Genomic DNA, 11945 nt, shown 5'->3' with positions numbered 1-11945 from the left:
AAGACAACCACATTATTTAAGGTAGTAACGTAGGAAGCTCCCTTCCTTTGTATATGTTGTAATTTGTACCACTAACTTACTTAAATTACTCTATATATATATATATATATATATATATATATAAAGATATCTTTCTTTGAAAAGAACTGTGACATGCTCTTCCAGCCAAAATTGTTTCCTATGATAAGATTACAAGCTGAATATTTGAGGATTCACTGTGAAAGAAAATAAATATATTAAATATGTCACAACTCACATTTTGCACCTAAAAAAACCACATACTAAAACCTACCATTCTGAAAAACATTGTATCAAGACTGATTATTTCAGGTATTAAAATTTTTTAACATCTAGATACACATGTGCACATCTTTTTTTCATACACGTAAATTATGTCAGGCACTGTTTTGAGTGGATAACTGGTGAATTTTCCATGCATATTAACATTGTTATTTTATATATATTTTGTGCACAAAGCTATGTAGAGGGCTATCGATGCATGGCCATACCTAATTTTGAAGCGACAGACTAAAGACAAGACAGCTAATCAACAGCACCCATCAACCAGTTTTGGGCTATCCTAGTTTGACTGAATAGTGGGACTTGACCCTCATTTGTTAATTAATCCTTGTTCTAATTTTTCATTTAAGTTATGAATTAATGTTGAATCTTGCAGGGCACTCAGATATATCTTTTTCTAATGTTGATGTTCTCTTTCTTTGGCAATATTTTGAATGAAAAAATAACATAAAGTGACATTTAAGCAACTTTCCTTTAGTTCAACAGGTTATGTTTTTGAAAATAAATATTTGTTCTTGCCTAAAATACTTCTGTTTAACAACCCATTATGCAAAGTTTAGTTGAACACTTGAATGTAATTGTCTTGTTGCAATCAAACTAATGTGACTTTTTAAAGATTGATGGTTCTAATTGTTCATTTCCTCCATTAACATAGATTTCAAATTTCTAAAAGTTTATTAAATTCTATATTTAATCATTGTATATGCAATAGCAGAATATGAAGAGAACACATGTCTTCCCATAATGTTGGATTTCAGAGGACAGGTAACAGTACTTCAATCAATTAAGTTTGTCAGTAGTAAGAACATGACTATCTGAAGAAGGTATTGGGTTATGAGGTGTGCTTCAGAATCTATTAATAGCCTTCTGATAATTCTTGGGAAACTTTATAATACTGTGAGTTAATTACTCTTTGTAAAAATAATGTTTTTCACATTGATGGTCATGATTATGCACTATTACCCAACATCAAAATTTAACACTGTAACAAACTTCTGTGAAGGACGATGAGATTAATCTTAGATCACACATTTTGCCAAACTTTACACAGACATGGATGTTATCTTCCAAGACCACATTTAAGCAGACCAAATAAACAAATGTTCATTTGTGCTAAATCAGAGGACTTGACAGGTATGGTTGATAAGGATTGCTTTGATTCCAGTTTCTTCATCCATCTTTCTTGTGAAACTGTAGATGATTTTAAGGCATGGCTGGAAGATTGTTAACTTTTGGCTCACTTTACCAGCTTCAAATTCTTGTTTATTATATTGCTAGATGTACCTAAGAGATATGTTCAGCCTCACCATCATGGCTTTGTAAGTTAAAAGGTCCTCTTTCACAACCATTGCTTTCATTGAAGAGATAATTTCTTTGAATTGGCCTGAGATGTGCAGCTTAAGAGTGCAACATTGTCCAAAATGCTATATACGCTTTTTTACTTCTATAAAGAACACTGAAAACTCACTTTTTCAAAACACTCTGTCCTTTTTTATTCTTTATTATTTAACAATTTTGTTACACAAGTATCCTTCCATGGATAAAGACTGTGATGATATCTTTCAGACATAAGTCTACTAATTAGGGTACTGTATATTGACTTATGGGAATTTGCTGTGGACTTAATATAACAGGGACAGGAGAAGCTTGAATAAAGAAAAATGGAGAACCATAGTTATCAACTCTCAGAACTGGGGAGGACACCATGATTGATTGACTGAAATAGAACAAGTGCTAAAATCACTAATGGCTCTTATAGCCACTGCATTGCTTTTATAACCCTCTGTAAAATTTAACCAAAATCCACATTACAGAATCAAAACCTGACCATATTTTATGTAGATCACACACAAAAAATTAGTGCCAGATAAATAAAACTAGGGTATGGAATGGGAACAGTGGAATGGATATTTATAGAAGTATCTATAGAAGTAAACTCTATACCATTGTAGAGTAGAGATAGACTATCTATCAGATATAATCTTTACTATTAATTGTCACATGGGAATTGAAAAATAGTACTCAATAGTAAGATCAGCTACTGGTGTTCAAGCTCTCATTTAAAACTACTTTTCACCATCTAAAGCTGATCTAAAATTTTCAAACTTATTTACTGTAACAATTATTTTACAGTTTTGTATAAATCTCAACTAATTTTATTATTTTGAAACTTCAAACCAATAACTTCTCATGACCTTAAATTATATTTTCATTGTGAATAGAGGTTAATCGAATAGAGGATGAATCCATACCAGTATGTGGGTTCTACTTCTACTTACAGTCCTCTTACTAAGATACATCTTACCCTTTTAAATTTGTTATTTGTATACGATTTATTTGTCTGTCTTGTATGTGTAATACTATTTGTTTTTGTTTTACACATTTTAAACTTAAAGAAGAAATAACTGAAAGCAAGATGCCGTTGCATTATGCTCTTACATATTTTAATTCTTAGATTTAAACAATTGCATTCTCTAGTTTATGAGGGTAAAACATGTATAGCTATGGATAAACAGCAGCAAGAAAGTTAAGAGAACCAAGAGCTGTTCTTTTTCTTCTCTTTGCATGCTTTTTTGTATGAAAATATGTACCAACATTGTTTTTAGTAACACTCCACCAGAAAATAATGGCAAGAATTGTTACACACATGTAGGGCATATTCTTATCTGCTATATGGTGCTTTTTTTGTAATGGATGTTTTTGAGACCATAAAATAAGGCAGGAGCAGGTACTAAAGCACTGCAAAGTGCAAACACTGTATAGAATGATTTGAACTTTAAAATCATCAATTCCTAAATTTTCTTGCTTTATCATTACATTATATAACTATCCAAATGTTGGTGTTTACATATAGCTTTTCTTTTTACCTCTTTGAGGACATGTGTTAACTTTGAGTTTTCAACTTGTAGCATTGACACCTCTTTTTGTGAAGAAGTCAACATTTCTTCCATGTCCTGAACCTTGCTCCCAAGTTCTGAGATTTTTACTCTTGCTGTTTCAAGTTCAGCAATCTGCTTTTCCACAGTTTCCTTGAGTTCCACCATCTTAGCTGCCTCAATTGTCACTTGTGTTGATCCATTTGGTACCTGAGGACACACATAAAAATATATTTTAAATATATATATCCAAAACCACCTTAATACTTCAAAACAAAAATGCTAAGTTAATACCAAGACTAATTTTTATAGTGTATGTAAACACCAATAGCAGCTATTCACCAAGATACTTTACTTCACAAACAAAAATAAAAAGTTTAACACCAAACCCAACTTGTCTATAGTGATACAGTGTACTATAATCATATAATAATTTACAGTTCTGTTAATCTTGTAAAAAATAATAAGGTGGTAATTTAAATATATTTAATGCATTAACACTAGTAAAATAATAATTTTAAATTCTGAGTGACATCTGCATTTCTTTGCATTGTTAAATATATTTTTCACTATTTATATTATTTCATTTTTACTTAATAGTTATATGTATATATTATGTTCGTTTTTTCATAATAAAAAACAGTTTTATGTATATGTTGTTTTAATTTCATTCAGGTTAACTGTTAAATTTAATTACTGAAAATGATAATAATGTGACTATAAGCTTACAGAAGAAATCAAAAACTTAAGCCAAATAAACCACAATAAGACATACATTATTATAAATTAACTATGAAAAAAAAACACCCTAAATTTATAATAATAATGACCTGATTATAATTTGACTAGAGAAATCAGAAACTTAAACAAACAAAGTATAATATTGATTTGATTATAAACTGAATGAAGAAATAGGAAATTTAGAATAATTAAATCATAATAATACAATCTTATTACAGAATGACAGAGAAATTAAAAACTTCAGTGAGTAAACCATAATAATGATATTTGTTAATCACTTTACTTGAAAAATCAGAATCTTAAGATAAGTAAATTACAATAATGATCTCATTATAAGTTAACTGAAGAAATCAGTTAAATAAATATATTGGATAAATAAGCAACACCACTTACCTGGTTATAAGTTGACTAGATAAATCAAAGTCTTAACTGAATAAACTATTTATCTAATTATAACTGAACTAAACCATAATAATCTGATAATAATTCAACTTCATAAATCAGTAACAAAAAATACATAAGCCACAATTATTGTTTATTAAACATATATATAAACAAGATGTTAATGCTGCTTTTGGTGTAGGTTGAATAGACTAAAATAATGGCTCCTGAACTTCAATCAAAGGTAAGATTTGAGTCTGTTTAACAGACATCACATGAAGGATGATTTACGCCCGAAACTTGTCCAGTTAAAGTTTTCCTAGGTTTAATTCATTGTATCCAGTTTTTTTTTTCTTCTTCTTCTTAAACGTTGTCTGGCACCTTCTGTGTTTTTAAACATTAGAGTTGCTCCTCAGCTTCTATATATCTAGTATATCTATGGACATGTTTTTCTTCTGAATATACAATTTTTGGATAATAAAGCATGACAGTCAATATAATTTATCTCCTTGCTGTACTATTACATTGTACACTGCAATACAGTAAATAAAGCCGAAATATTAAACCTATCCATTGTACGTTTTAACATTAAGTTACAAACTGATAGAGAAATGTGGACTAAAATAAAAGAAGCATAACATTAACTGCTTCCTTATTTTGGTTGATATCGAAAATTGTTTATACATACACATCTATCTATCTATCTATCTATGAATAGACAGATAAATAGAAAATAACTGATAAGTCTCAATAGCATAAAAGAAAAGTAAATAATTGCATATCTCTTGAATTTTACTAAACTATTGAAAACAATGTTTAATTTTATTGTTACAATTACTTTCAGAGTAGGAGAAATGAAACTATTAAATATATATTATAAGAGATAAACATATAAATTAACTTAAAAGTCTCACTTTAGAATGTTCAGGATTTTCTGGACTTTTCTTACCATCACCTGCACTACTTCTGAGATGCTGTAACTGTATTAATAAAAATTGTTTCATCAAGTGTCCCACTATTCACAAATCCATCATATTATAAATATTACAAGGTCAGTTTCTTCTCATGAATTATTTATTGAAAAAGAGAAAATTAAATATCTCAGATAAAATGCTTTATTTTTTAAGATATAAATACATTACTTTGCAAGATTATTTTTAATATAATATTTGTTTTGCACCATGACAAATTAATTCCTTAACAGTTTATAAAAACAGAAGTACTAGAATGTTTATAAACAATCTGTCATACTAACAACACGTTTATTAACAAAAATAATTAGTAAACTTAATTATTACTGTTTCTCAGGCTACTTCCAATTAAGAAACTTTTAGCACTTTAAGATAAATGTACAAATAAAAAATAAGGGTACTTGCACAACATCAAGGTGTAAGTGTGTGAAGCAACATGTCAAGATTTACAGTAAATACACAATTACATATTAAGGAACCTTCGAATCTAATATATTTATAAACATTCTGAACTACAATCTTCTTTCTCTCTAGCATATACTACTGTATTGTTTATAAACAGTCTATTTATTTTTCGCCCTTTTCATAACATATTTTTCGCATTTTTATAGAAAGTTATAATTTTCCTATACTGAAAATGCATTTCCAATAGGTATTTACCGCCTCTCACAAGATTAGCTATTCTTGTTCAGTGCTGCCCTCTATATGCGAACTTTTTCTTTACGCATGCCACAAGCCTTCCGCTTCCCCTATTGGAATTGCTATATTCCAACATGTCTCTCATGCAAATCACCATTCATAACTTCCTAACCAATAGGAGCATGATATGCTCATACGATGCATGTGACTTCCTCTACACTCTACTGAACTATCACTTGAAGTTTGGCAGAAGATGTCAGAGAAAAGTGGGGAGGAAGGGTAGGAAGTGTGAGGGGAGAGAACTATCGGAAATACATTTTCAGAATAGGAAAATTATAACTTCCAATAGGGTACTTATCTCTGCTAACAAGATTAGCTAGAATACCACACTGAGAAGGAGGAGGGACCATTGCGCTGGAACGAAAGAAGTACCCTCCAAAAGCATCTGAAGGATACCCCTGAAAATAAGAGACACAGATCCAAAGATCAGAAGAGGGGAACCACACCACTTCTGAGCCAGGTATACTATTTGCCCATGTGTGGAATATGTAAGATATAAGGGTGGAAAATGAGAGGAGCACATCTGAGTGAGAGAGAATGTGGTAGAAAGATATTGTAACTCAATCCCACAAGAGAAAAGTGGGTAAACGAGGAGGTGCCCCTGGATGTAGAGTGACTAGGGCATGGCATATTATACTCGGTAAGTGAACTACATTCAAACCTCCTCATGGGGTATAGACATCTGTGTGAGGGTAGGATGAGGATCATACTGTCTTCAACTCAAACCCAAGAACCATAGATTATGACCCACACTGGTTATGAAACGAGGATTAGCTCTGAGCTATCTGGAAATTGACATCTGGTATCAAAAGGATGTCTATCTCATGGAATCAACTCCTCCTAACGTGGTACAGGCTGTGACCATCCAATGGCAATAACATCCCTGTAAGGAGAGAACGAGGGATAGTCAAGGACACAACCGTAACAATCCCATGTACCACCACTGTGACCCACAACACAGATGGAGGAAATCGAGGGAGGAAGATAGACAACCCGAATCCCTGTGAGGACTTATGTTGATTGGTTCACTCTAATCCAAAACCTCCTTGTGTGGTACCAACATGCACGTAAGGGTAGAATGAGGGCTTACAATTGAAGGGGTGAACTGCATTCTTATGTCTCACTCCAGTGTATTGGTTATTGCAAACAGGAGCATACTATGCCATCTACACCCACAGAACACCACCACCCTACTCTGTAACTGAATGGTTATTGTGTGGAATTAATTCAGCATGGTGCTTTCATGGTCAACCAATCTAGTGCCTTGGAACTGGACAGTGGCAAGAACTCCCATAATCCGCTTGAAGAAAGAAGGGTGACAAAGAAGTGGAGAGTCAAGAGGAATGTCATCACCAGAGACAATGTAATGGGTGACCATTAAACCATATTTTGAAAAGCAGACCATACTGAGTTATTCACTCTAGGCATGGGAGGAAATGAGCAACAATCTTCGTTTGCTTTCCCCATGCCATCCATGGGTGGTACAGTCCGGGACAAGCATGTTTATGAAGCAAAGTATCGCGAGGTTATTCACCATCAAGCAATCTTGTGGAATGCCACTTCTCCACAGTGAGCATGCAAAGCCATGGAAGATAAGTGTGAGTCAACATGGCTGTACATTGTAGATTTAGAGTTAAGGAATAAATGGTCAGGCACAACTCGCCATGAAGCAGGATCCATGTGATAAAAAAGTAAATAAAGGCTCCTGTAAGAAAGTAAGTATGAAGGAAACTTACCTGTTAGAGTTGCACCAAAGTTTGAAGAATGGCCACAGGTGGTAGACGAAACCCACATGAAGAGGAAACCATAATATGATGGAGATGGTGGAAGATGAATGTATTGGGAGTGGTCCACATGCCGGATTGCAGAATCTTTTCCATTGGATGATGAAGACAAGAAGCAAGAGAAAAGTGAGGTGTCAGATCTGATGGGAGGACAACTGGAACAAAGGCCAGAGAAAGAAGGTAGGGAAAAATAGGTCAATCAAACCAAAAGATGGACCCAATTGGTAAGGGTAGAAGGTGAAAGATCTCAGAGGGAGGAGGATTGCCACGAAATATAGTCAGGAATGTGTACCCCAGAAGAAAGCAGTATGGGCAATAGAACAATAAAGAGCCCTGACTGGGCACCGAAGCCTATCCATATCCAGTCAAGGGTAAAGATGGGGAATTGAAGGAAGGGATCAAGAGAAAAGGAGGAACAACCCTCCCGAGCTGTTGAGGTCTTTGGGAGAAAGGAATGATCTGGATAAGGGAAAGATAAGTAGGGTGATGAAGGATACATGAAACATCCATATCAAACAAATCAGACTTTCGATGTCCACATGCGAAGAGAAGAAGGAAAGCTGAAACATAGAACACGAGGAAAGTGGTTCAAATGGAGGTAAAGTAAGAGAATAGAGGACCACATTAACATGCCAATCCAGAAGGGCAGATTGCCTGGAGGGCAACATATCTGGAAGGAGTGCATGAGCATGGTAAGGACAGGGGATGTAAAAACTCTAGAGAAAAATAAAAAGTATGGGATAAGGGCCACCCAATATCCCCAAAGCAAGAAAACCAAAGACCCATGGTCAAAGAGCCAGGTGAGAAATTCCACCACATGAGCCACAATAGGTTGGTCATTGGGAAACCACCTAGTTGTAGATCAATGATGGAATACCTTCCACTTGCATAGGTACACTTCTACGACTCGACGTGTGAAACAGGAGGGAAGAGGAGAAGTCACTATAACCATGGAACCAAGGCTGAGCTGGCCAATAAGGAGCAAACAGGAGGGCCCAAGAAGAAGTGGAGTGGATGAGAGAAATCACTTGATGAAGTAATTGGATGGGTGGCTACACATATAGGTACTTCTGTGACTAATCCTGGTTGAAGGCATTGACTGCCAGAGCCTGGGTATGAGATGCAGGAAACTAAAAGAGAGGTAATTTGTTGTTGAGGCCCATAGCAAAGGCATCCACATGGGGAGAACCCCAAGAATGGCAAAGATCCCTGAAAATAGGGGATCTAATTACCACTCTGTGGGATACATCCAGTCGTGATGCAAAAGATGATCCACGACCAGATTGAAAGCACCCGACATGACACATAATAAGATAAATGTGATGTGCTTGGGCCCAGAATAAGAGATCCAACATCCAAAAACAGAGATCTCTGAACTGGGTGCCTGATAATGTGATTAAGTATACATATAAATTGTATATAAATAGGCCAAGTGCAGTCCATCTAGGCAAAAACATCCAGTGGAAGTGTCTTGCATACGTTTGTAAAATCAAGTGTGGTCTGCCCAGCAAAAAACATTCTGGGGAAGCACTTTGGATATAAAATATTATGGCCAAGTGTGGTCAGCCCAGGCAAAAACATCCAGGAGAAGTATTTTAGGAAATGTTGGACTATGCCAAGTGTGGTCTATCTGGGCAGAAAACATCTAGTGGATGGGCCTTGCATAAGAAATTTATTTTGTGATCAACAGGTGTAGTCAGCCTGGGTAAAAACATCCAGGAAAAGTGCCTTGCATTCAGAATATTATGTTATTGCATAATCAGTAAGTATAATGATGATAGCCCTCTTCTCATTGAGTGGGTATATATGAGCTATGAAGTTTGATTTAGTTTATTTCACAAACCCCATTCAGGAAGAAACCTCCATGAACCACCACTACAGTTACTGGAATCGGAAGTGGTATGTACTTCTGTGCTCCACTAGAAGAAAAGAGGGGGAATATGTGTTGGGGAGTTCAGTGGAAAGACACACTGGAGACAGTGCAATGGGTGTCTGTGATTCCCTATTTTGAAAAGCGGAAATACCCCAATTGTAAGAATCATGGGCCAGTAGGGATGGGCAAAAATCCCCATCTGCTTTACTCATGAAGTCCATGAGTAATGGTCCTTTATATATGAAACAGTGATGATATATATATATATATATATATATATATATATATATGTATACAAACACCACCAGATAAGCAGCCAGTGGTCATACAGAAACACCTCATCTCAACAGTGTGCATTATAGAAGTATACAGACTTAGTGCTAATATAATAATAAGCATACCTGACCTGGCAACACCCGCCACCAGGTGGGATCCTGAAATATAATGTATATCAACAAAGTAAGATAAATAATAATAATATGTTGACTTACCCCAGTCAAAGGTGAACAGACTTGTGTAGAAATGCCACAGGAGGAAGATAATACCCACCTGAGGAAGAAACAGCTAGGTTGTGCAGATAATATGCGACGAATGTATTGGGAGTTGTCCACATACTAGCCTGTATGATCTCCTCCAAATGACAGTGGTTTCGAGCAGCTAAAGACATAGCTATATGACGAATGTGGTGCAAAGAAACATTATGCAGATGGCGTCCTTCCATGGACACATCAGAATACACCAGTCATATGAGTTGATAAACCCAACCAGTGATTGTAATAGGTGATAGATAATGAGAAGCAGGTGAATTCCATGGAACAAATAAATAGGAACAAGAACCACGAAAGTAAGCAGTACAAGCCATATAGCATAGCAGGGAATGAACTGGAAAAAGTTGTTGACCCAGCTCCGAATGGAAGTACATGTGGGAAATGGAAGATAAGGAAATAGGAGAAAAGACTAAACAACATTCCCAAGCAGCCAAAGTCCTAGGAAGGAAAACATCATCTGGATAGAGGATAACATAAGAGGAATGGTAAGGATGCGGGAAACATGAATGGCATAATATCAGAACAACGATGACCACATGCCAGTAGGTGGAAGAAATAGGTCTTTTATAAGAGAATGATGGTACAAGTGACACATTGTAATGGGTTCGAAGGGAGAACTGGACAGAGCATAAAGCACAACATTGAAATCCCAATGTGGCAGAACAAAGGGATATGGTGGATGGACTAGATGAAAAAAAAAACAGAATAGGAGGGAAATAACCAGGGAAGAGAAGGGTATCATGAAGCAGGAGAATGGAAGTTGTTTGACAGGGCAGCCCTATAACAAGAAACTTAACGTGAAAGGAAGAAATCGTCAGTCGAACGTACGACACGAACTCCTCTCAATCTAAAACCTTTGCTTCCTCAGCAGACATTGTTGACCCTGAGACTTAGGAACTCGTATAAGAATCATTAATGGCTGGAGACGGCTTGAATGGGTAATGAAGAAAAACTTTCATATAAGTTTAACATAACAGCAAATGTACAACGTTTCGACAAGGTTTTGTCATCATCAGAACCACTGTCTACTAACGCGGGAATTTCATCATCCGCCATATTAGATCTCGAATTATAAGAACAAATTAGAATTCGGAAAACAGAAATATTTCTAAAACAAACGAGTAGAAACAATGGAAATCAAACACTAGAAGTCGAAACTTAAAGTTGAAACTGATATAAATTTGTGATCTATCAAAATTTTGTAGTCACAATGTCTATACACAAGAATGCCAATCGAGAAAGTGAGGATTATACTAGAATAGTAGAGGAAACTAGCTGCACCAGTATAGATGGCGCAGTATGATTGGTGGATGGTAGTCACATGATCAGCACATGTTATGAAATTTCGCGAAAATGAAGGGATATACAAGACTAGTACACTGTTAGCGAAAATTGTTTTTAGCAATGCTTAGAGGGCAAACCAGTATCGAGAGAGCTTTGGGTGAGTCAGGTAGTATCGTTTCGGAATTATAATAATTCTCCTCGTTACGTACTGTAACACTGGTGTGTTGCAAACCACTTTAATGACAAAGTAGAGATTAAATAACATTACTATGGGTTTTTAAGGTGCTCGATGTAATAGGACAATCAATTCACAGAAGTTTCTAATTACATAAATAATGATAATATATGGTTTTGTTTTTACTTAGGCCGCGAACGAAGAAAGTTACTAATTAATACATCTGTAACGCATGAAAATTCTTACTGGACAGAATTTCGATGATAAGCACATTTAAAAAATGGAGAAAATAGATGTATTCAAATTCGATGAC

At 35.1% G+C, this 11945-nt stretch overlaps 1 pseudogene; it reads right to left on the bottom strand.

Moving 5' to 3' along the window:
* Nucleotides 1-11945, bottom strand: part of LOC106459579 — a 97974-nt pseudogene that overhangs the window by 57591 nt on the left and 28438 nt on the right.

The sequence above is a fragment of the Limulus polyphemus genome, unplaced genomic scaffold (genome assembly GCF_000517525.1).
Source record: "Limulus polyphemus unplaced genomic scaffold, Limulus_polyphemus-2.1.2 Scaffold631, whole genome shotgun sequence".
NCBI lineage: Eukaryota > Metazoa > Arthropoda > Merostomata > Xiphosura > Limulidae > Limulus > Limulus polyphemus.
The sequence above is the reverse complement of the archived record's forward strand: the minus strand, read 5'-3'. Positions and strand labels throughout refer to the sequence as shown.